The 26,840-nt window shown below is 42.3% G+C and overlaps 1 protein-coding gene across 31 annotated transcripts in view; it reads left to right on the top strand.

Moving 5' to 3' along the window:
* ptprda (protein tyrosine phosphatase receptor type Da) overlaps window positions 1-26,840 on the top strand; it is a 341,854-nt gene that overhangs the window by 59,151 nt on the left and 255,863 nt on the right. For all 31 annotated transcript variants that reach the window (XM_065249635.2, XM_065249633.2, XM_065249632.2 and 28 more), the window contains exon 3: window positions 10,998-11,023. The gene's annotated coding sequence lies outside the window, so the exon portion shown is untranslated. The remainder of the gene's footprint in view (window positions 1-10,997; window positions 11,024-26,840) is intronic.

The following is a 26,840-nucleotide window of genomic DNA, read 5'->3' as shown; positions in this document are numbered from 1 at the left end:
ACTTTCAAATATAAACATTCAATAAATTAAAAAACAACATAACAGCAGAGTTCATTTACAGTTAACAAACAGTAAAGTTAAATAAAATGTATTTATTATTTAGTTAAATAAAATTAATTATTATTAATTTTTTTCAGTATTTTGCACTCTTTGGCACACGGTCATAAACATCATCTGTCACCTCTGTCATCATTTCCTTTACAGAAAACTATTTTTTCTGCCTTCATTGCTTAATATAATTAACAAAAAGTTTGGTTAAGATCCTAATGCTTTTCTTGATCTAATAATAGTGTTATATATTTAATAAATTAAATGTAATAATCATATGAAGACAGTATGTTTTAGTCTATAGCTGAATTGAGGTCAACTTTAGCAGCGGTGGCTTCTATCATTGCTTACCCATTTACTTACTTATTCATTTATCTGACGCTTTTATCCAAAGCAACTTACAATTGCTGTATATGTCAGAGGTCGCACACCTCTGGAGCAACGTCTCGGTTACGGATGTAACCCTCGTTCCCTGAAGGAGGGAACGGAGACGTCACGTCGTGACCGACGAATTGGGAACTCGCTTAGAGAGACCAATCTGCTTCGAATACTACTAAAACGCCAATGAACTTGGCATTGAGATATTTGCATAATGCTGGCGCCGCCCCGCCAGGTGCGTATATAAGCAGCAGGTGCAAATAGGGAAATTAGCTTCTTTTTCGCTGAGAAAGCCGGAAAGTGTGACCGGCCGTAACAGCAGGTGGCAGCACCTGTGGCGACGGGACGTGACGTCTCCATTCCCTCTTTCAGGGAACGAGGGTTACATCCGTAACCGAGACGTTCCCTTTCAGTCGGTTACTACGACGTCACGTCGTGACCGACGAATTGGGAATCCCTATCAAAACGCCACTAGGGGCTGACCTCTTCCAGTGACTGCGTAAAAGCCCTCCGTTTCCACTTAAGGAGGAGGAGGTAGGTTTTAAGGCAGAAGGCCGGGCACTAGATGTTCCTTTAACCCCACAGAAGTGCCAGCGACTGGGAAGCGCCCTACCTGAGCGGGATAGGAACGCTGCGGAAGCCACCACCCGTCTTAAGGGCTAATGGTGGGCGAAAGTCAACCGTAGTTGAGGAATAAAGACAGCCGTGGCTGTGTAAGCAAAAGCAGTGCTCTGCTAAGGGAAACGTGGGCTGGTAGGATTAACCCCACGGAAAAATACTCACAAAGGAACCCGGTGGGACACAATGTGGAGCCCGAGCCAGACACGTAGGTTCGCGAGGATACAGCTAGTGAAAGGCTGACAGCCAATGCTCCGCAACAAAGGCTGCCAAGGCAGCGGAGGAAGAACAATTCAAACCATTACGCATTTTTGTTCTGAAGGCCTTCCATACTGACACAGTTATGAAGCATCAGTTGGAGGCTGCAAGCCGACCTGCGAGACTGTTCTCCGTGCCCTCCCTGGTGAGGAAAGAACACGAGAGGATACAGGCTCGATACGAACACTGTAAAATCTAATGAACGTATTAGGTGTCGCCCAACCAGCAGCTCTACAGATGTCTGTTAGCGAGGAACCACGAGCTAGAGCCCAAGATGAGGCAACGCTCCGTGTGGAGTGCGCTCTCAAATTAAAGGGGCAAGGAATACCCTGAAGATTATAAGCCAGGGCGATAGTATCAACTATCCAATGAGACATCCTCTGCTTAGTGACAGCTTTCCCTTTCTGCTGGCCACCATAACAAACAAAGAGCTGGTCTGAGGTCCTGAGGCTTTGCGTGCGAACCACGTAGAGTCGCAGTGCGCGTACGGGGCACAACAAAGCCATGGTTGGGTCTGCGTCCTCCGGAGGCAGCGCTTGCAAGCTCACCACTTGATCTCTGAAAGGAGTAGTGGGAACTTTGGGCACGTAGCCTGGTCTGGGCCTCAATGTTACGCTTGAGGCAGCAGGACCAAACTGAAGGCACGAGTCGTCAACAGAGAATGCATGTAAATCCCCTACTCTCTTCACTGAGGCCAATGCTAGCAGGGTCAGAGCTTTCATTGAAAAAAGCTTCAGACTCGCGGACTGCAAAGGCTCGAACGGGGGGGCCTGAAGGGCTTTCAGCACCATGGACAGGTCCCAGGGAGGAATAGAAGGAGGGCGCGAGGGGTTTAGACTACGAGCGCCTCTTAAAAATCTAATAACCAAATCATGCTGGCAACTGATCTGCCGTTAATAAGTGAGTGATGAGCAGAAATAGCAGCGATATCAACTTTAATGGTGGAGGGTGACAGCCTACCGTCTAACCTATGTTGAAGATATAAAAGCACGATGTTAATAGGGCATTCTCTGGGGTCCTCGCGTTGCGAAGAGCACCAGGTGACGAAAAGGTTCCATTTAAACGCGTAAGCCCGTCTCGTAGACGGAGCTCGTGCCGCGTTGATTGTGTTAGATACCGCTTGCGGTAAATCACCTAAACCTTGCGCGCGCTCAACGACCACACATGGAGATCCCACAGGTCGGGGCGCGGGTGCCATAATGTGCCCCCTCCTTGAGAAAGAAGGTCCTTCCTGAGGGGAATCCGCCAGGGAGGGGCTGTCGCGAGGAGCATTAACTCTGGAAACCAATTCTTGCTCGTCCAATATGGGGCGATCAGTAAAAGGCTCTCCTCGTCCTGCCTGACTTTGCACAGTGTCTGTGCGATTAAGCTCACTGGGGGGAATGCGTATTTGCGCATCCCCCGAGGCCAGCTGTGTGCCAATGCGTCCACACCGAGGCTGCCCTCGGTTAGTGAATAAAATAGGCGACAGTGGGTATCGTCCGGCGACGCAAACAGGTCTATCTGCGCACGACCGAACTTCTTCCAAATTAGCTGGACCGTCTGGGGGTGGAGTCGCCATTCGCCGGGGCGCGCAGCTCGAGAAAGCGCGTCCGCTGCTGTATTGAGCGAGCCCGGAATGTGAATGGCACGAAGGGACCTCAGATGCTTCTGACTCCAAAGGAGGAGATGACGAGCGAGATGCGACAGGTGACGGGAGCGCAAACCGCCTTGACGGTTGATATACGCAACGGTCGCAGTGTTGTCGGTGCGTACTAGTACATCCTTCCCTCGCAGCTCCGTAGCGAAGCGTACAAGTCCCAGATATACTGCCCACAACTCTCGGCAATTGATATGCCAGTGCAACTGGGGTGCTGTCCACACCCCTGAAGCCGTAAGCTCGTCGTACTTGGCACCCCAGCCCGTGTCGGACGCATCTGTATGTACAACAGCATGCCGAGCGATCTGTCTCATGGACACACCGGACCTGAGAAACGCGGGGTCCGACCACGGGGGGAATGTTAGGCGACACGCAGGTGTAATGGTTACACGATGGATGCCGGCGCGCCACGCTCTCCTCGGGACTCGATCGTGAAGCCAACGCTGAAGCGGTCTCATATGGAGCAGCCCGAGCGGTGTCACGGCCGCTGCTGCTGCCATATGCCCCAGGAGCTTTTGAAATTGTTTCAGCGGGACCGCATTCTTCCCTCGGAATGAACCGAGGCAAGTCAGAATTGACTGGACGCGCTCTTCTGTCAAACGCGCCGATAAATCGATCGAGTCCAGTTCCATCCCGAGAAAAGAGATCCTCTGCGTGGGGCAGAGTTTGCTCTTTTCCCAGTTGACCCGAAGACCCAAACGGGCGAGATGCCGAAGCGTTAAATCTCTGTGTTCGCAAAGCGTCCGTCGAGAATGCGCTATTATAAGCCAATCGTCGAGGTAAGCCAATATGCGAAAGCCGCTCTCTCTTAGGGGTTTTAACGCCGCCTCCACTACTTTCGTGAACACACGGGGAGAGAGGGATAGCCCGAACGGTAAAACTTTGTACTGGTATGCCCGTCCCTCGAATGCAAACCGGAGAAACGGTCTGTGACGAGGGAGAATGGACACATGAAAGTACGCGTCTTTCAGGTCTATAGCCGCAAACCAATCTTGGGGGCGAATTGAATTGAATATTTGCTTCGGTGTTATCATCCTGAAAGACCTCCTCTGCAGAGATTTGTTCAGAACGCGCAAATCCAAGATCGGTCGCAACCCCCCGCCCTTTTTGGGTACTATAAAATACGGGCTGTAGAAGCCCGATCTCATCTCGGTTGGAGGGACCGGCTCGATCGCGTCCTTCGCCAGCAGGACTTCGACCTCTGCACGCAGTACATGTGCATCGGACGCTTTCACCGTGGTGAAACGAATGCCCAAGAATTTGGGTGTGTGCCGGTTGAATTGTATTTCGTAACCGAGGCGGACAGTGCGTAAAACCCAACAAGACAGGCTGGGAAGCTGAAGCCAAGCCCCCAGGGACCGTACGAGGGGAATTAACGGCACTACCGGGGTACCCGCGGGGGGGCGGCGGAGCGGGACAGGTGGTACTGCCGGTACGTTTGCTGGGACAGCATAAGTATCTACAGTATGTGTGTGTGTGACACTGACCTGAGCCCGCTGAGGGTGACGGTCGTCTGGTCTCCTCAGCGGAGAGCACAGACTCCGATGAGGGAGCTGGTGGTCCCGTCTCCTCAGCGGAGAGCTGGAACTCCTCAGAACACCCGCTGGCGATAGAGGAGAGGGAGGAAGAGCATGTGAATGCCCGCTCACATCTCTCTCGATCCTCTGAAGACCTGGAGAAGGAATAGGAATGCACTCTTTTTGTGGTTTTGTGGGTGCCGGCTGAGAAGCCGGCGGAACAAAAACAAAACGAAACCAAGGATTCTCCATCCGGCCCTCTACCGGTGGAGGGAGCGATGCCGTCACCGTCTCCCGAAGAGTGATCCCATCCGATTCCAGGTCGCCCGTCTCAGGGCCGCTTCCGACATGTCCGCCAGACATAGCCATAAGTGGCGTTCCTGGACCACCATCGTGGACATGGCACGACCAATCGCCTGCGCTGTCACCTTCGTAGCGCGAAGAGCCAGGTCAGTGGCAGCCCGGAGCTCCGAAAGGACAGGCGAGTCGTGTCCTCCCTCGTGCAGATCCCTCAAGGCTTTGGCTTGGTGAACCTGCAGCAACGCCATTGCGTGCAGGGCTGAGGCCGCCTCTCCACATGCCTGGTGGGCAGCGCCCGTTAAACCGGAGGACTGTCTGCAGGCACGAGAGGGGAGGGTTGGGCGGTCCTTCCAAGAGGGAGCGTGAGCCGGACACAGCTGCATCGCGACAGCACGCTCCACGGGAGGGATCCCCGTATAACCCTTAGCGGCTCCGCTGGTGAGGGAGGTGAGGGGGGAGGGCTGAAACGGCCGTAATCTTGTGGAAAACGGCGACTTCCAGGTTCTAGTCAGCTCCTCGTGCACCTCGGGGAAGAAAGGCACCGGTGGAGAGGGTTGTGAAACCCGGGCAGCTCCAAAGAACCAATCATCCAGGCGGGACGGTTCGGGCTGAGGGGGGTGAACCCACTCTAACCCTACGGTCTCCGCCGCTCGAGCGAGCACGGCCACCATCTCTGGATCGAACTCAGGCGTCCCAACCTGACCAGAGGGAGGAAGGGCGTCGGGGTCCACGTCAGGGGGAGGAGGCCCACCCTCGGATGCTGCGGCGTCGGTGGACCCGGAGGGCGGCACGATGGATTCTAGAGACATCGTAGAACACAACGCTGAAGTCTCCATCGGCACATCAACCGGCTGTGGATGAGGAGGCTGAGAGCCTGAGGACGAATCCCCCGCTCGGCTCAGCACAGTGATGCGCAGGTCGTCCTTTGAGAGCTTCACAGCCGCACCGTGGCGGCGTTCAGCACTCGCATGACGAGGGTTGCGTTTTTCCCGGAGGAAAGACAACCGTCTGCGCAAATCCACAAGGGACATGTTCTCGCAGTGAGAACACTTACCCCCAGCGAACGCTGCCTCTGCGTGCTCGATGCCCAAACACGAAAGACAACGCTCGTGACCGTCCTTCGGACCCATGTATTTGCCGCACCCAAGATCGCACGGACGAAAAGCCATCCTGAAAAGGACGCTGATGTCCGGATATACGAGAGAGTGGCTGCCTTTAACAAGGCACAAAGCTCTCTCGTATCACTCTTTTAGGGAAATTCACTCAGATGCTCAGTTGATGATGCGCACAGGGAAGGCAACGCACACACTACTCAAAACAACAAAACAGGTGTAGAGCCGTGGAATTAAGCGAAGCGTCCGCTGTGGTACTGCTAGTCCAACCAACTTCAGCAATCGAATCCCACCAGAGTAAAGTAGCTTCTCAGTAGCAGATACTGCCGGCTTTCGAAGCGATAAAAAGCTAATTTCCCTATTTGCACCTGCTGCTTATATACGCACCTGGCGGGGCGGCGCCAGCATTATGCAAATATCTCAATGCCAAGTTCATTGGCGTTTTAGTAGTATTCGAAGCAGATTGGTCTCTCTAAGCGAGTTCCCAATTCGTCGGTGACGACGTGACGTCGTAGTGACCGACTGAAAGGGAACTATGGGTTAAGTGTCTTACTCAGGGACACAATGGTGTCACAGTGGATTCAAACCTGGGTCTCTCACACCAAAGGCGTGTGTCTTATCCACTGCGCCATCATCATTGCTTTTACATGAATGCATCACATCATGCCGCACTGCAAAACATTATTTTCTGCCTTATTTTTTGTTTGTTTAATCCACTCAGATTTACAGGTTATTTTAGGTTACTATTATTTATCTATAACTTACAGGGGCATGGCACAAGGTCCCGGGCCCTATGCATAGGCAGTCCTGATGCCCCCCCATTTTTCCATTTTAGTTTTCTAATCACTACATGAACTTGAAGTTCACTTTCTACATGAACTAGTTCAGTTCATAGTTCATATTTCAAAATGTTGAACTAGTTCACAGTTCCAAAATTGAACTAATTTATAGTTCTTTCTTCCCATATTATTTTTAAAAATGATTGCCATTATAGCCCATATAGAACCACAGACAGCAATTATTTGATCAGTTTTAATACTGAAGCTAAATGCGTCAGATTTTATCTTCATATCCAACTTTAAATCCTTATCCAACCAGGGTTTACATAAGCATTGACTGTCTTTTATTTTTGTATTGCACACCGCACGTGCACATTAAATAGCGTGAGCTTAGTCAAAGTCTATTTCAAGATCCAGAATATACGTAAACAGCCTATGTTAATCGTTAACAATTTAGGATAAATATGATGTTATTTAATGTTAAACAATGTGAGTGGCGCGGCAGGGATTTTAGCTGCGTCCAGAGTCAGTGTTGTTTTGATGACGCATGCAGCCTGGTGGCGGTGTTGCCAGATTGGGTGTTTTTCCGCTACACATTCAGGCCTCTTTACAGTGTGTTTTAGCCGGTTTTCACTTGGAAGACTCCATAGAAATCCAGCACCCTATTGAACGACGTTAAACTGAGAGAGCGTGCCGTTCACAAGCACCAGAATCAACGAGTTCACCTTGCGTTCATCAGGCAGTAATACAGTTCACGTTCACCCAAAATATGAACTTTCGTTCAATGAACTCGTTCAGGCACAACACAGATAACCAAACTATTATTGCTAATTTGAAATATTACAGCCTATTCATTTAAAAATAAACATGCTTCAAATTAAGCTATTATAACAGTGTTTTGTATGCAAACAGCATTGTTAGTATACAGTTTATTTATTTAGCCTGTAACACGGTTATGGAGATTAAGGATAGCTGTTCAATATTATGCCCGCAACAATGACGGAGAACTCACAAACGCGTCACTCAAGAACCGGTTTATTTCTCCGTACACAGGTAAAACCTCCGTAAGACATGTTACTAAACAAAACACTCATTTTGGCATGAGCAAAAATAAAAGTAAAAATGGAATAACGGTAGTAGCATCAGACTTCCACATACATGTGTTATAACCTGAAGCGTTCACCCTTAGCGCATGCGCACATTCACTTCACATACACAACAACAAAGCAAAGGCACATTGCTCTTAAAGGGGCCACATCGTTCCTAAAGGTGTAGCACTACTCCACTCGTTACAAGCCTTTTACCTCAAATTGCATGTAGTCTATAACCAAATTATCATCTGAAAGTGTATGTTCTGCTTTTTCAATGGGTTGTCTCAGTTCATTTTTAGCACTAATAATCGCGGGGATATTCAAACAGTTTAGCACTATAGATTTCGTGTTCTAGTTTGTGCTCACCTTTCTTTGAAAAGAAGTCAGTCACAAATTGTTTCCCCTCGTTTTGTTTTTTTCCTTCTTCTGTCTTTCCTTTCTTTTAGGTGGCCTGATTTAACTTTCTTTGAGAGAGACATTTTAACCGCACCGCAGAAGTTTGGGCAGACGTTCAACTAACATAAACAAAATGCGTGTGCAGATGGACTAAACCATTTGGTGCTTTAGCATGGGTGGGACCGTGAGACTTTAGATTTTTTATACAAAATGTAGTCAGTCAAACAGTTATTCAGCCAATACACCAACTTTACATATCATCTGACATTCATTATGAAATGAAAATATTCAGGTAAAATAAAATAAAATATATTCCAGACTTTTCAAGGGCCCTCTCTTCCCTTGGGGCCCTGCTAATCAGTAATGGTTTTACTCCCAGTCTGACGCCCCTGAAAACTTATAAAATATACTTGAAAGAAGTCAACTTCATTTTGTAAGTTGTAGCAACTCATCTCTTATCAAGATAAATAAACATAAGTAAACATGACTCGTAATTAAACTTGTTTTATAAACTGAGGGGACGATTTACAAAACCGTGATCATGGAATTCCGGGTCTTCCTGGCAGGTCTTTGTATAACATACAGTAGCTCTTAGAAATTCTTCTTGGAAGTTTGGTCAGCGCCTCACTGTGCTGACAATGAAACAGCGCCACCACAGTGGTGTAAGGATGCAACTGCATTTAAACATGATAATCCACTGAGAGCAAAGATTGTTGGTGTAAAGAGAGACATGACAGACCAACCTGTCAAAATCTCAATGCAGGACAAACCCTGGTAAAACACAGTAATATTATTGTTTTTATCATAGTAGACTAGATTTAAACCTAAATTTCCCTCGGTATCTTAATCCGATCTGTATGTTACTCTTGTTTCAAGGACATTTAGATGTTTTAACACGAGTACAAAGAATATGATTTCCTTTCTTGTTTTTCAGTTTTGAGAGTAAAAGTAAAGGGACCGTCAGTGTTATGTTGCAATAGTGGTGTAATGTCTTGTAAATGCAGAGATTACAGTAGTCTACAGTAGAGAGATATTCTGCTGGAAGTGTTTAGATGATTGTAGTTTGATGGATGTCAGTAATAGGCCAGCTGTGTTGTGTTAATGACATGTTATTGAATAAACAGTAATCGATCACGGTCACGTTATTATGACACCATACTTAAATCTGCCTGCTCACATGACACAGTAAATGAGACGTGGTGACCCATCTGAAAGTGTAACAGCGAGACACATTTACACAGCAGCGTCTGGTTTGAGTACACTGTCATAAATAATTGATGCTTTTTAATCAATGTCTGGACACAATGGAGCCAGCGGACTGCTGTGTGGGATTTTACCACTGTTATCTTTTTGGTAAACATGTTTCAAATCTGTCCAGTATTTTCTTCCATCATTAACATCTTCTCTCTCGCTCATAAAACATAGTAATGAATAAACATGCTTATAATTGCAGTATTAAGATCAAACCATTGACCATTCTGGACGTGGCGATGTCCTGTAAATGAGCATATATGCTTTTCTCATATATCGAGACGTCCCCTGCATCATCTTTTATGAAGGTTGAATTGCTAGACTTTGAGTTTGCTTACATGTGTGTATTTCCTGCAGTGCTCTGTGAGACGGGAATATAATCTTGATGTTTACCTCATCTCATTTGGATAATGTGTCATATAAATGCTAAGCTCAGGGAGTTACTGTTCGGTCTCCGCTGTATTCATCTTTCGTCTGTTTCCTGCTGCGTTTATGAACTTCTACACGACTTCAAACGTCATGCAAATGAAGAGCGGCAGAATATTACCACTGAAATCTTGATTTATTCACTCTCCATCTCATCTTCACTTCCTGATAAAACCAGTCTGCATTTCACCAAAATACAAAGCCAGTATTGAATGAGGGTAAAAGGTGTAAAAAAAGTATGTCATCTACCAGCAAGAGCTGTCTATAGGCCAGCTAACCAATGTCCCTGTAAAACCATTCAAACAGACCAGTTAACCAGTTGACACAGCGCTGTGTGTTTTAATATTTAACAGTTGTATGAATGTAAAAAGACATGCACAAGTGTTTCTTTACAGGTCACAGGTACAAATCATTCACATCAGTCTTATTTATTAAATTATAAACTCTGTTCCTAAGCTCCAATCAAATGATTGACAGACTGTAAGAAAACATTTTACAAACACCCACCTGCACGCATGCACACACAAAACACACTCACAAAACAGACACACACGCACACACACACACACACCACACACACATGCAAAACACACACACAAACACGCACCACACAGAAACGCACACCACATACAAATGCGCACACAGAAAGGACCTTTTCTCCTAGGATGTCATTATTGTGATGCTGCTCTGTGCCATCCTTACAAAATGAGTCTAGCGTGACCTATTAAATATCTTCACACAAACACACACAGAAACACACACACACACACACACACACATGTGTGCGCACAGACACACACATACACACAGATATAGACACACTCAATCATTGTACTTGATTCTTGTTTTTCCATTTGCAGTTGTTATAAAGACACAAACATTGGCACCTCTGGAGGATAAACTAATTGAGCCCAAAATAACTATTAAGAGCAAAATATACTATTCAGATACTATACTATACTATACTATACTATACTATACTATACTATACTATACTATACTATACTATACTATACTATACTCTTTCTCTCTGAGACAGGATGAGAGATAAATTCTTTTGCTTTTGTAGATTCTGTGTTCTTTCAGGTTGAGATCATTATTCAGAATATCATTTGTCTGATTTAGTAACTCACTCTCTCTCTCTCTCTCTCTCTCTCTCTCTCTCTCTTTTCTTTGTTTTGCAGATGTGATCAAGTGTTCACCGAGGAAGGTAAGGCATGCTGTTGTTATTTAATTAATTATTAGCTAATTAATAGACATGACTCCAAGTCCAAGACTGTATCCAAGTATTCAAGACGTAATGTGTAAAACTTTAAACCCAACAATATAAACACAATGATTCAACAATATTCTCAATATCTGTGGCTGATATTAAAGCCTAATGTTATATGTTTAAATGTTAATGGTTTTTGTGCAGGGTTGTGATTTATCATTTTTACCTTTTATAAATCTGGAAATGGCAGAAATTCACTGGGAGGCTTTTAGATGACTTCTTAGATGGGTTTAAAATAACATTAAAAATTTTATGTTTCCTACTATGTATGTTTTTTAAGTTTTTAAGTCACAAACTTTTAACAATAAATGTATCCTCAGGGTTAAGAAAAATGTTGCTATTTAGCTAAAGGATGTTTTAACCAATAAAATGAAACCCATCATACAGTGCCTTTATGACTGTGACTTGACATGTGACAGCTTGATGATGACTCATTATATAATTACAATAAAAACAACTCATAACGAGGAGTCATTTTTATGCTATTAAGTTGTTTAAATAATTCCTTTTCAATTTCACAATTTAAAATTATAACCAGCTTGAGTTGATCTCAAAACTCCTCCACCTGCGTTCCCCCCATTTCAAGCCCAGGCTGTATCAGAATGACATTAAAAGAAAGCAATACTTTTATTTATTTTTAAGCAAAATTTATAAGGATCAAATAAAAGTACACACTTAAAACATCACAAAACATTCTGTGTTAGTTTAGGTACAACACATTTTTATGTTAATTTAAATCCAACTTGTGTTTAATTTATTTTAGTATGAAATACCACATAATGTGTTTCAAAGCATAACACATCCTTTTTAAAGTGTAATCTGCTGTGAAAGTTTAGAACACAGCCTGAAGGATAAGGATTATTTATATTTCAATTTTTTTCCATCATTTTATATTGGAAAAGCATAAATGATTTGGTTTGTGTGTGTGTGTGTGTGTGTGTGTGTGTGTGTGTGTGTATTCCACTTGAGACATGAAGAAATTCTCCTGTTTTCTTACCACGGGTTTGTTGCTCTGAGCTGTTTAATGTGAATTTTATTTAAATTTAAACTCTTTGCCTGTAGAATTCCACCACCAGAGACAACAGAAAGATTAACAAAACTAATACTTATTTTCCCAATCGAATATGAGCCAGAAAAGATAGATATTAATCAAGAAAGGATTTCGTTTGGGAGAATGTCAAGATTTAAGCGTGGCAAAGTTAAAAATAATATTTGATCTGTACTTCACATTGCAAACAAAGCTAGTTCTGCTGGATGCAATGAAGGTAGCAACAAACCAGCAAGTGCTTTTTGCACATATGTGTAAACACAAGCTCTGTGTGCGGCCATCACGCCTGGCTGAACAGGAAGTCGGTATTGACTGCGAGGTCACAGAATGAATCAGGCCTAGGATATTCCGGAACTAAGAGCCGCTTTGTGTTCCAGTCGTTTGACTCTCCACAGAAAATCAATCACCTCCAGGGAAACGGCAAACTTTCTCCAACCACCATTTCAGATCCAGATCAGTGACCTATTTACAGCTCAACACCTGCTGGAAACAAAATGGTGCCGAAATTTCCAGAGAGCTCAGAGGGAATCCGTGTGTGTGTGGTGTGTGGTGTGTGTGTGAGACTTTGGAAACGAAGCCAGGAAACACATGGGGTGAGCTTGAAAGAGCTAAATATGGGGAGAGAGAGAGAGAGAGATAGAGAGAGAGAGATGTAAAAGAAGAGGACAGGAAAAAGAAATGAGAAGGGTGGAGAGAGTGAGAAGATGGATTTAAAAGAAAAAGGAGTTGTTAGGAGAGGTATGAGAAAACAGGAGAAGAGACTAAATGAGAGGAGTGCAGAGAATGAGAGAAGTGATATCAGAGGAGAGAAGAATAAAGTGGAGGAGAGGAGACAAAAGCAAAAATAGAGAGGGGGTAAAAATTATAGGAGTGACGAGAGTGAGAAGAGGGAGAAGGGAGATGTAAAAGAAGAGAAGAAGAGAGGGCATATATTAGAGGAGAGATGTAAGTGATGTTAGTGGAGAAGAAAATAGATGAAAGATCTTTGAGGAGAAATGTCAGGAAAGAGGAGTGATGTCAGGGGAGTGATTTCATAGGAGACATGTCAGAGGAGTGATGTAAGAGGAGTGATGTCAGAGGAATAATGTCAGAGGAGTGATGTCAGAGGAGTGATTTCAGAGGAGTGATGTCAGAGGAGTGATGTCAAAGGAGTGATGTCAGAGGAGAGATGCCAGAGGAGTGATGTCAGAGGAGTGATGTCAAAGGAGTGATGTCAGAGGAGAGATGCCAAATAGGGCTGTCACTTTTTATTCGATATTCGAATATGCATTCGAACATGACGTGAAATATCCGTATTCGAACTATAAATAAACCATCCGGTTTTTAAAATACCATTTTTAGTGCATTTTTTTTTACGGTAACACCTCGTAATAGGAAGGAGGCTGAGAGTGAGACCGACGGCAACTGTGCGCAAGAGAGGGAATCAAATTGAAACCTAATGTGCATGTCAAGATAGAATTATAGTTTGTATAGTTTTACATATTATTGTTTATAATGTTAAATATTATAGCAGAATAAAAAACATGTGTTAATACGTTCGCATTATGAAATTAGCATGTATGAAGATAATTTCATCATGTTTACAACGCAATGTAAACTTTACATTAAACAACAACAGAATTTGTCTTGTAAACGGATTTGAAATGATCATGTGCTGACTGTCGCGCGTCACATAGACGACAGAGTCAAGTGAGCTCTGCTTAACTCAGCGGTAAGTTTTATTTCATCTCAAATATCAAATGGTTTGCGCTCTCTATCATTAAAAATGGTCAAGCAAACAGCAAGCGCAGAGATAATGCACTTGTCAATGACGGCTCACAAACGCGCAAGATAGTATTTGTATGTGTGCTTGTTGTCAATGAGATTTCTTCTCACAAACAGGCTCAAGCACGGGATATGTGTGCTTATTACACGGCTCTCTGGAATGCTTGATTCTGATTGGTCAGCTGAGACATTTGCAGGTTCGTTCTTTTCAAATAATAACCGCTCCAAAGTAATAACGCATAGCCGGTACTACTTGTACGATTTAATTCGCTCCGCGCCAATAAAGATCAATAAAGATTACTGTTTGGTGCCATCTTGTGACAAACACTGGATAACCACCACATTTTGACATTAATTTAAACATGTACGGAAAAAACAAAACATTTAAACAGTGGATAGAAGAACGAACAACGACAAGACACAGAGAGTTTACTGAGACTGAACTTGACAAAATAGAGCATGACAGCTACGAAGCCAACACACAAAAAAATACAGAATGGGCATTAAAACTTCTCAAAGACTGGCTAAAAGAGAAAAAATGGAGACAGACAAGTATGAAGCAGAGGATCTTAATAAGGTATTATGATCATTTTATGCATCTGTGCAAAGTTTCGCGGAAGGATAAAAATGTTAATTTAAAACAAATATGCCAATAAAATGTTTCAAATTCATATTCATGAATTTGAAACATTTTAAATGTTTCAAATTCGCTTCGCGTCGGGTTCTGATCACACTGTCGGGGCTTATTTCCCGATAACTACCGGCTGCCTCTAGATTATCCCTTACTTGTCAATGAAGGGCATTATATCCGCGGAATTCAGCAGAGTTTTCCGCCAAAATCTGCGGGCGCGGATTTCGTTTGGGCTTGGCTATATGCCTTACTCTTGCTGCTGTTTAAGTTTTCACCTGTTTTGAGTCGTTGTTATTCATAAGTTGATAACCTGCTGTTTAAAACATTAAGTAAAAAAAGTAATTCAGACAGCCCCGTTTATGTCACTGTTAATAAATTGAATCTCCATTACGTTTTTTTTTTTTTTTTTTGATGTGCGCGGGGGCACCTAGATATTCGAATATATTCGGACACATTATATTAGATATCGGTTCGAATTTGATTTTTCTCAAAAGTGACAGCCCTAATGCCAAAGGAGCGATGTCAGAGGAGTGATGTCAGAGGAGACATTTCAGAGGAGTGATGTCAGAGGAGTGATGTCAGAGGAAAGATGTCAGAGGAGTGATGTCAGAGGAAAGATGTCAAAGGAGTGATGTCAAAGGGGTGATGTCAGAGTGATTACAGAGGAAAGATGTCAGAGGAGTGATGTCAAAGGAGTAATGTCTAAGGCAGGGGTCACCAGGTAGGCCGCACAGAGTCTGTGAGGTGCCCCCCAAAGCACATTCTATTAATAGTCTCAACTGTATTATTTATTCATTACATATTTTTTTATATTAGCTTGGCTTGGTTTACGTATGTTAAAATTTTAAACAATACTAAAACATATAAACAAGTCAAATAAAATAAAATATACAAGTAAAACAAAAAAGTTATAAGTAGACTATATCAAAAAGTAGCCCTCCAGATTGTTTTATCCATTGTGGTAGCCCTTGCTCATAAAAAGGTTGGAGACCCCTGGTCTAAGGAGTGATGTCAGAGGAGTGATTTCAGAAGAGTGATGTCAGAGGAGAGATGTCAGAAGAGTGATGTCAGAGATGAGATGTCATTGGAAAGACCTTGAAACTCCTGGATATAGAGAATAATAAAAGCTCAGGGGAGGAGAACAGATGGACTTTTAAAGAAGGAGAAAAGGAAAAAACTGAAAGAGGAAAAATGCCAAGACTCTGCAGGGGACACACACAGGCACACCCTAGTACACACAGACATACACTCTTATGGACAATAAATGCATAGATTTGTATTGTTATGAAAGTTTGGTGAGAAAATGTGAGAAAAAGATGACATCACTGAAGTATATGAGATTTAAGGGTTTTCCAAGATCAGACATGAGGTCTTACTGTTGTTTGTTTAAAGATTATGAAAGATGTGTCTCCAACGGTTGGGGAGAAGGTTTACAACATTATTGCAGTGCATATTTGGTTTATAGAAACATCTGATGAGACATTTTAAGGTGCACAATGTAAATTGCTACAGTAATTTAATTGTGTTTGGTGGATTTAATCAAACATAGAAGAGAGAAGAATACTTGTGTTTAACCTGCATACTGTGATGCTACTCTCTGAAAATATACTGCAGTTCACTTTTCACATCTTTAGACAAAGACAGATGGAGAGAGAGAGAAAGAGCGAGGAAGGGTTTGCTCTCCAGGGTCCAGGTCTGCTCCTTTTGTCTCTATTTTTAGCAGCTGAGGAAACTTCTGGATATGTGAACAGAAGCCGTTTTTTGCTCACCTCATCTGCTGTTTTAAGACGATGAAGGCATTTCTGCACACTTTCATTTTTAGTCTCTGGTAATTAATTAACACCTGTCCAGTGATTTGATTATGTCATCACTGTAGTTGCGGATTACTGGGCATGAAAGATCACACATAGAAGATCCTGTATTAGATTTGCTGTAAGGTCCTCTGTGTTTGCTGTGGTGTGTTGTAGTGTGCTCTGTGTGCTTTCATGTGCTCTTGTGTGTGCTCTTGTGTGTGCTGTAGTGTGCTCAGTGTGTGCTGTAGTGTTCTCAGTGTGTGGTGTTGTGTGCTGTGGTGTGTTTTAGTGTGCTCAGTGTGTGGCATAGTGTGCTCAGTTTGTGCTGTAGTGTGCTCTGTGTGAGCTGTAGTGTGCTCAGTGTGTTGTGTAGTGTGCTCAGTGTGTGCTGTACTGTTCTCTTTGTGTGGTTTAGTTTGCTCAGTGTAGCGTAGTTTGCTCAATGTGTGGAGTAGAGTGCTCTGTGTGTGCTGTAGTGTGTTCAGTGTGTGGTGTAGTGTGCTCAGTGTGTGGCATAGTGTGCTCAGTGTGTGCTGTTGTGTGCTCTGTGTGAGCTGTAGTGTGCTGTAGTGTGCTCAGTGTGTGGTGTAGTGTGCTCAGTGTGTGGCGTAGTGTGCTCAGTGTGTGCTGTAGTGTGCTCTGTGTGAGCTGTAGTGTGCTCAGTGTGTGCTGTAGTGTGCTCTTTGTGTTCTGAAGTGTGCTCAGTGTGGCGTAGTGTGCTCAGTGTGCTCTGTGTGCTGTAGTGTGCTCTGTGTGCTGTAGTGTTCTCAGTGTGTGCTGTAGTGTGCTCAGTGTGTGGGATTGTGGTGTGTTGTAGTGTGCTCAGTGTGTGGCATAGTGTGCTCAGTTTGTGCTGTAGTGTGCTCTGTGTGAGCTGTAGTGTGCTCAGTGTGTGCTGCAGTGTTCTCTTTGTGTGCTGTAGTGTGCTCAGTGTGGGGTAGTTTGCTCAGTGTGTGGAGTAGTGTGCTCTGTGTGTGCTGTAGTGTGCTCAGTGTGTGGTGTAGTGTGCTCAGTGTGTGGCATAGTGTGCTCAGTGTGGGGTGTAGTGTGCTCGGTGTGTGGCATAGTGTGTTCAGTGTGTGCTGTAGTGTGCTTAGTGTGTGCTGTAGTGTGCTCCTTGTTTGCTGAAGTGTGCTCAGTGTGGCGTAGTGTGCTCAGTGTGCTGTAGTGTGCTCTGTGTGTGCTGTAGTGTTCTCTGTGTGTGCTGTAGTGTAGGGATGTCCCGATCCGATCACGTGATCGGAAATTGTCCCTGATCACATGGTTTCAGACTCGATCGGAATCGGACGTTACCACCCGATCAGGACTCGGATACATATGCAATACAATATGTTAACTAGATAACTGGATAAAACTTATTGTATGTTTAATAAAATAATGTATTTTGATTATACAAATTAATTACGACCTAACTATAGTGATTTTTTAACTAACTGCTGACTAGCTTAGGATATCTCTATGGCTAATGTATAAGACATATTGCTGATTCAGTATGTTATTTTTCTTGTTAATTGAGTCTTTTTGGGTAGTCTATCTTATGCCTAGAATAAGTCAAGAAGGTTGATTCTTATAACTTCCTTCAAAGTTTAATCAATTGTGCATAATGACATGTGCACCAAATGCATATAGGGTGTCAGACTCATAGATGTGCATAATTTAAAGTTCAGGTTTTAAAGTTTGGGTCAACATGTGGCACAGCTTTAAAACTGAAACTTATAAAATCCTATAAGAGGTCCAAAATGCCATTGAAACACACCAGTGGCTTTGCTGTCATCAGGACTAAACATGTTACCCCTCAATCCCTCCCTCCCAACAGAGCTTTCCCACAAAACAAATCCCAATTTAACCCCTGTACATATATACTATATATATTCTCGTTATTTTTGAACACTTCTATAGTTATGCGCTGGCACAGAGTTAGACTCTTTTGACTCCACACAGAAACAGCAACGCGTGCAGCATGACATAAGGAACATCCTGGGTCTGTTTTTCGCTCTTCTTTATTCTTCTTTTTAAAGGCGGAGTCCAAGATGTTTGAAAGCCAATGTTGATATTTGAAATCACCCAAACAAACACGCCCCTACCCCAATAGAATCTGGACCTTCTGTTGATAGACCCGCCCCACACATACGCAACCCGGCATTTGATTTGATTTGATTGGCTATAAGTGTGTTTTGGTAGTCGGCCCGTCTCCTTTTCCAAAGCGTTTTTTAAACATCGTGGACTCTGCCTTTAATGTATTATAGAAGGATCGGATCGGACTCTGTATCGGCAAATACTCAAAATCAAATGACTCGGACTCGATGGCAAAAAAAACCCCGATCGGGACATCCCTACTGTAGTGTGTTCTGTGTGTGCTGTAGTGTTCTCTTTATGTGCTGTAGTGTGCTTAGTGTGCTCTGTGTGCTGCTGTGTGCTCTGTGTGCTGTAGTGTTCTCTTTGTGTGCTGTAGTGTTCTCTTTATGTGCTGTAGTGTGCTCAGTGTGCTCTGTGTGCTGTAGTGTTTTCTGTGTGTGCTGTAGTGTGCTCAGTGTGCTGTAGTGTTTTCTGTGTGTGCTGTAGTGTGCTCAGTGTGTGCTGTAGTGTGCTCAGTGTGTGCTGTAGTGTGCTCAGTATGTGCCTTAGTGTGCTCTCTGTATGCTGTAGTGTGCTCAGTGTGTGCTGTAGTGTGCTCAATGACATTAACACTCTGGGGTCGACGGTGGCGCGGGCGCCGCAAACTCTTTATTTTTCAATCACTCCCCAAAGAGACTTAGATAACTCTGCTGATTTTTGACATATAGATATGATTTATACATCATTTAAAACGTTAAATTGTCTAGTTTTTTTCTGTCCACTCCCAATAAAAACAGCATGTTGTGCTTTTCGCAAAATTAAGAAAATAAACATGATGCGCGTTTTGTTCTCTCTCCCTCAGTGAAGTCCTTTCAGAAACACATCAGAAAAATGAACTGTAACTTAACAAATATTTATGATAGAAACAAAAGATAATTGTCTACATAATGCTTGGAATGTCTGCTTTTGGAAGATGTAAGTGAAATCGAAAACAAATATTGTAATTCGTTGTTAACTGTATTAGAAGAGAGAGATGTACCGTCTTTCTTCTGTTGCTTCATTATCTATAATGAGCCACGCCCCGCTCCATTGAAGAGAAGAGCAGAGATCATCCATATTCATTAGTTAACCCCACAGTCAATGGACATTCCGTCTCTGCAGCCATTCACTGCTGTGTTGAGTTTTAATCCGAGTGCTGGAAACATGACATCTACTTGTTTACTCGTGACTGTAACTAAAGTTATCTCCAGACGCGAGTGTGACTCGATCGACGTCCTAACGCATACACAAACACACAATGCCTCATATTTGAAGCGCTTTGTGATATCATTTTAAAAGATGCGATTGCACACATCACATAACTGTTTACTCGCGCCTAAATCTCCAGACAGACGCGAGTGTGTGTGCTTCGTCAGTGTGATGGGATCGATGTCCAAACTCACACACAAACACGCGATGCCTCATATTTGACGCGCTTTGTGGTATTCTTATAAAAGATGCAAGTGCGTGTGCTTCGTCTGTGTGACGCGATGTCCAAATGCACACACAAAGACACGATGCCTCATTTGACGCGCTTTTTGGTATTCTTATAAAAGACGATGCAAACATCACATCTACTTAGTTACTCTCGCCTAGTAAATAAAAGTTATCTCCATGCGCTTATGTTTTCTTTGTGCTTCCGTCAGACGCGATCAACGGCCAAACGCAAACACACAATGCCTCATATTTGACCCACTTTGTATTAAGACGCATCTAAACACATCTAAAACCCAGTTTATTCGCGTATATCTCTGCACAGTAAGTTTATTTAACGCAGGATCATACATGTGAAGGCATTTCTTTTGTGTTGCTTTCACAAACAAACACGTAACAATAACGGCGTCTTCACATTCCTGCCTGAAGGCTCATTATGCAGCTCATTATGCAATTGTTTTGTTCTTCAGCTGTCAATCACAGATTATTCAAGAGCTTCCAGCCTCCTTGCATATTGCCTTCCTTACCAAAAAGTGACATTGAAATTGTAAATCAATATATTGTGTTATGTGAAGGAGTAAGCAGAATGATTTTCACATCATTTTAAAGAAAAAACTCTAGACTAGATCCTGTTTAGAAAAGTCTTGGGAAAACATGTTTAGAATGAGTTTTGTGGAGTTATATCAGTCACTTAAATTTTTTTATTTTTCAAAAACCATGCATAAACATTTTTCTCTCAAAAATACAAACATGTACATACATGTTAATCATATAATATAGTAGCCCAGTTTGTGCTGAATGCAGTGTTATAAGACTTTTGCCATTATTATGTTTTTAAGCAACTGAAAAAAGCTCAAATGTCAGGGCAGGTCAAAACTTCTCCAGGGCCCTAAAAACCCCTTAGACCCCAGAGGGTTAATATAGTCATTAGGATATTCAATTTTGTTTTCAGAGCAAATGTTTTGTGATGCTTTTTACTTGAAGAAGGAATCGCTTTTTGCAAATGAGTCAAGAAAGAAAATGGTTAAGTTGTTTTCTTGTTGAAAGTGTTTGGCTCCTCTGTGGCAGATAGAGGTGACGGGTCCTTAACAAGACATTGCACATATGTTCATTCTCACCCAGATGATGGAAGAGAGACAGACATAAACATATTTCACTCATTTACATTTACTCGTTCCTCATTTCTTTCTTTATTACTGTACATTTAACATCTCTTCAATGCAGTAATGTAACTCTGACTACTGAGGATTTTTGAGCATTTTTTTCTGGATGTAATTGATAGGGTTTGGCTTTAATGATTTAAAGCTCTGGGCAGATTGTAGAGATAGGCGGTAATTGGGAACTAAAAACTGATTTTGGTGTGATTTGTAAAGGAGATAGATATATATGCTGAGAGAATAGCAGTCAGATGAACTCACTGTGTTTAAAGGAAAGGGGATTTCACTACAGTACTCTACGGTTCAGAACTATTATTATTCTTTGTTTTTATCTCTCATGGTGATTTCTGGAGCATCTCATCTTAAAGATATATGGTTACAATTTATTTAGATGGTCCACATTAGACCATCGAAATAGTACGTAACTTTGAGCTACATGTCAACTAACTCACATTAGTTAACTCTTAGGAGTAGGGTTAGACATGGGGTTATTAGACTTAAGTTGACACGCAGTTGCAAAATTACTTGAAGTCAGTTAAATGCCTGTTTTTTACAGAAGGAGAATTGTATTGAAAAGAAATGGTTCTTATTAAGAGTGTACCTGTGGTGATTATTGTAGGAGTGTACCTATGGTTTCACGCTTTTACATGAGCTCATGGCTGTAGACAGCTTTGGATTGCAGTATTTTTTTTAAATTCAGAAATGAAATTCGAATTTCTCTGAATGAAGTCTTTAAAATAACTTGTATCGGCATCTGTGTTTATCATTTGGTATGAACAGTTCACTATATAGTTTAGTGTAAAATGACAAAGATGGGGTCAAACTGCTGTGAGACGCTGGCAGAGTGAATGGCTTTGGTCTACCAGCTACAAGTTTATAGATCATAGCTCATTCAGCACCGCTCCTCATTACAGGCATTAACGTTTTTGATTAAAGATTATAAGGGTACATCAAAAAAAAAAATATTATAAAGTGCACAGATAAATAATTTATTAAAAAAACACTACAATATTACATAAAATATAAGAATTGTACATTTTGATTTGTTTATGACAACTTGAATCTATTTCAAGACAGCGAACACATGTTCTGAAGAATGTATTGCTGGGGTGTAGTATAATTTGTTTTGGATAAACGCATCTGTCATGTGCTGATTTTTAAAATGACTCTGAATGACTGTCAGGATAGACGACAGAAAGCTCTGAGCTCTCACAGACCGGATTTAAATGTCTTCTTAATTAAAGATCTGTTTCTAAATTCATCAGTTAATGAATCTCAGCATATCGTTTGTGCAAGATGACACCAATCTTTAATTTTCTGCTTGTAATTATTTAAGAAGTCAGGAGGATAAATGACAAGACAAGAGCACATGTGCGTGTTGTACAGAAGTGCTGTACTCCCACAGATGTGTCCGGAAAAATTCAGGCACCACGTAGTTTCATGGGATTTAGGCTTCGATTGTTAAGAGAAGTGAATGTGTTGTGTGTCATCAAGTGTGTTTTCTGTCTCCTGAAGAAACTCCTGCAGCGTTTGGCCATTATTCATGCTGATGTTTAAAGTGTGAACCACAATAACACCTCTTTAAATGCTGAGTACTATCATGCACACTTTCACGCGCACACACAAACACACACACACACTTAGGGCGTACTCACACTGTACTGAACCGTACCTGAGTGTCTATATAATTCACTGGATTGTGCATAGAACGCTTAACGTAACAGCGCGAGGTGAAGCCGTCGCAGAGTTCGAGCGGCCATCTTGGTATACCCAACCGGCAGAGAGCGTCATTGACTTCCATTCAGAATCATGATCTAAATTCACCCGGTTTACAGCGTATTAGTCACACAAGATTAATTTTAGGAAATCTGTATGTAAATAAATTGTTAATTCTGGTGTTATTTGCAATGTTAATGTTTAAATCGGGCAGGATAATGGATTTATAAAAAAACTTTAAGGTGAGTGTGTCTGCTGCATTCTGTTAATGACACGGGTATAAATAAAGTTTTTTTTTTACATTCAGCTACACGGTCTGCTTTATTTCTCTGAATAAGTTTAGGTAACTTGTAAAGATAACATATAAACAAAACCAGCAAATTATTGCATGCACATACGGTAGAAAGCATGATTATTTATTTAGATTTCAGAATGAGCACGTTTGTCATTAATAATAAATATGCTGCGGTCTGTCTGCTGATCTGATACTGTAATGAAGATGAATGTGTAGTAATTTACGGTTTAAAAAGCAAAATGTAAAACATTCAGTAAATAACTATCTGCATGCTTAGAACGTTTGCGTTGTAATAATGTACAGGGAGACTTCAGATATAAAAACGGAGACTAGTAAAGTGATGTTTTATCATAAAAATTGAATAGAATGTTTGGGCATACCAATATGGCAGCACGCTGGCTTCACAATTGTGACGTCATGCGCAATCCAGTCATTTATACAGATCAGTGGGTTTAAGTTTAGGATTAGGGTTAGGGTTTCCACATACCCTACATTATTGTTGCTCCTCTGTGCCCCGCCATTTTTAGACACATCGATCTTATGAAGCTCATTGTTCTGAGAAGCACGGTGTGCTCTGATTGGCAGCTATTCATTTCATTGTGATTGGCTGAATACCTCAACATGTGAGGGAAATGTTACGCCCCTTACCATATTTATGGAATATCAACTCCAAAAACACAGCATCTCCACAACAATACTACAACAAAAATTAAAATTACACTTCTTTCTCTGCGTATACATTTGGGCGGTGTTTTGAAAATCTCAACACACAGTGATGTTTAGTTGAAAACGTCGGTCGGGTTGTTTATGCATTGACCCGTGCAATAATGGTAAGTACTCCCTTACTTACCTGCACACACACACACTTTCCATTCAACCATTCAGGCGTTCAAGATGCATCGAAATGAGGTGTTTGGCGCTCCATGTGAACCTATTTGCATCATGTGTCATGTCAAAATAAGTGCCTGCTGCAGATGCTTGGAAGGGGTTAATGATATAAGAGACTGTCATGTTTGCCAGATACTTGTTTAATCTCATGTGTAATAAGAGTTTAGTGTTAAGTGAGTGTCTTGAGAGTATTTTGTGAACGTGAGCATGTTTTTTATCATAAACCCTTTCAACGCGACTGCAGCAGGCAGGTATTTTGACATGACGCATGATGCACCGGGTTCACATGACAAGAAACACACATGACACTCCGAAGACTTTAATTAGATTTTAAATTCGTGCCTGTTGGAAGAGAAGTCACCAGCCGCCACTGTCTGATCCTGATCTCCATACTTCTGTTCATCTATCTGGGGTCAGTTAAAATTATGCACGCTGACTAACCCGTAGTCTTTAACTTTCTATAACGGTGCTTAAGTGTTTCTTATATAGAATGAAAAGCGTTTAGTTTATGTGAGTCTTTCAGTAAACTGAACTAAAACTTTAATTTAGCTCAGTTATTTTCACCCTGGTTAACTCCTCTCACATCACCAAGAAGTGCTAATTAAACTCGAAAAACATTCACATTTAGTCTGTACTAGAATAAAATCTTGACGTTCATTGCATAAGAAATGGGGGCGAATGCCATTTACCTCAGTAAATAACCAGAGCGGCGGAAACTAAAGTGCCCACACAGTATCAGAAGCTTTCTTTAATTGAAAGAGTATTTGTGGCTGCAGATGTTTGCCCGTAGTGCCACGCTGACAGGAGAAATAGTGAGAGTCTGCAGTGATTTAATCAGCATGTTGAGGTTCTTTAGTGCCTCATGAGAGCTTGAATTATGATTGTAGTAACATAATCTGCTGTGTAAATGAGAAGGAGTCAGTCATTAAGAGTTTGTTTCTCACTGATCAGACACACTAATTCCTTGTACGATGAGAATGCTTACATCCTAATGAGAAATATAAGCGTGAGGGCACACACACTTAAACAGGTGCACAAAGACCTTCTCTCATCACAGAGTACATAAAGAGATTCAACTCTAATTAATCAACATACAAAAAAGAAACATAAAATGAAATAATGTGACCTCGGACAAACAAACATTTACTCATTTACCTGCTATACTTCAACTGTTTACCTTTTATGGGGCGTACACACCAAACACAAAATCAATGATTTGCATGAGTAGATTACATACAAAATCAATGCAAAGATGTGAGTAGATGTAAACCCGTGCAGGCCGATGCAAATTACGCAAATTGGACGGCGCGCTATTCGCCTTAAACACGTATTTGCGCAAGTTGAAAATATTTAACTTATGACAAAAATTCTCATGACACGAAGCTAAATCCTGCAAGTAATCTCGAGCGATGAACGGAATGCTTCGCACTTGGTATGTACCCAGCACAACACATCATCACTCAAGTATTTAGTGCTCAGAGAATATGTGCTTTCATACAGTAGCTTATGAGGTGAGATGAGATGATAAGGTAAGGTGAGATGATGAGTTTAGGTGAGATGATGAGATGAGGTGATGAGGTGAGGTGATAAGGTGAGGTGAGATGATGGGGTGAGGTGACAAGATGAGATGATGTGATGAGGTGATAAGGTGAGGTGAGATGATGAGTTTAGGTGAGATGATGAGATGAGGTGAGAAGATGAGATGAGGTGATGAGTTGAGGTGATAAGGTGAGGTGAGATGATGAGATGGGATGAGATGATAAAATGATGAGGTGAGATGAGGTGAGTTGAGATGATGAGATGAAGTGAGGTGAGATAATGGGATGAGATGATGAGATGAGGTGAGATAATGGGGTGAGATGATGAGATGAGGTGAGATGAAAAGGTGAGAAGATGAAATTAAATGATGAGGTGAGATGATGAAATTATATGATGAAATGAGATGATGAGGTAAGATGATGAGCTGAGGTGAGGTGAAATGATGAGGTGAGGTGAAATAATGGGATTAGATGAGGTGAGATAATGGGATTAGATGATGAGATGAGATTAGATGAGATGATGAGGTGAGGTGAGACGATGAAGTGAGGTGAGGTGAGAAGATGATGTGAAAAGATGAGGTGAGATGATGGGGTGAGGTGACAAGATGAGATGATGTGATGAGGTGATAAGGTGAGGTGATAAGGTGAGGTGAGATGATGAGTTTAGGTGAGATGATGAGATGAGGTGAGAAGATGAGATGAGGTGATGAGTTGAGGTGATGAGTTGAGGTGATAAGGTGAAGTGAGATGATGAGATGGGATGAGATGATGAGATGAGGTGAGATGAAAAGGTGAGAAGATGAAATTAAATGATGAGGTGAGATGATGAAATGATATGATGAAATGAGATGATGAGGTAAGATGATGAGCTGAGGTGAGGTGAAATGATGAGGTGAGGTGAGATGAGATAATGGGATGAGATGATGAGATGAGGTGAGATGATCAAGTGAGGACAGGTGAGAAGATGAGGTGAGATGATGGGGTGAGGTGAGAAGATGAGATGATGTGATGAAATGAGATGATGAGGTAAGATGATGAGCTGAGGTGAGGTGAAATGATGAGGTGAGGTGAGATAATGGGATGAGATGAGGTGAGATGATGAGGTGAGGTGAGATGATGAAGTGAGGTGAGGTGAGAAGATGAGGTGAAAAGATGAGGTGAGATGATGGGGTGAGGTGAGAAGATGAGATGATGTGATGAGGTAAGGTGAGATGATGAGTTTAGGTGAGATGATGAGATGAGGTGAGAAGATGAGATGAGATGAGGTGAGGTGATAAGGTAAGGTAAGATGATGAGATGGGATGAGATGATGAGGTGAGAAGATGAAATGATGAGGTGAGATGAGATAATGGGATGAGATGATGAGATCAGGTGAGGTGAAAAGATGAGGTGAAAT

This window comes from Paramisgurnus dabryanus, chromosome 2, assembly GCF_030506205.2.
Source record: "Paramisgurnus dabryanus chromosome 2, PD_genome_1.1, whole genome shotgun sequence".
Lineage (NCBI taxonomy): Eukaryota > Metazoa > Chordata > Actinopteri > Cypriniformes > Cobitidae > Paramisgurnus > Paramisgurnus dabryanus.
This window is presented reverse-complemented; position numbering and strand designations above follow the sequence as displayed.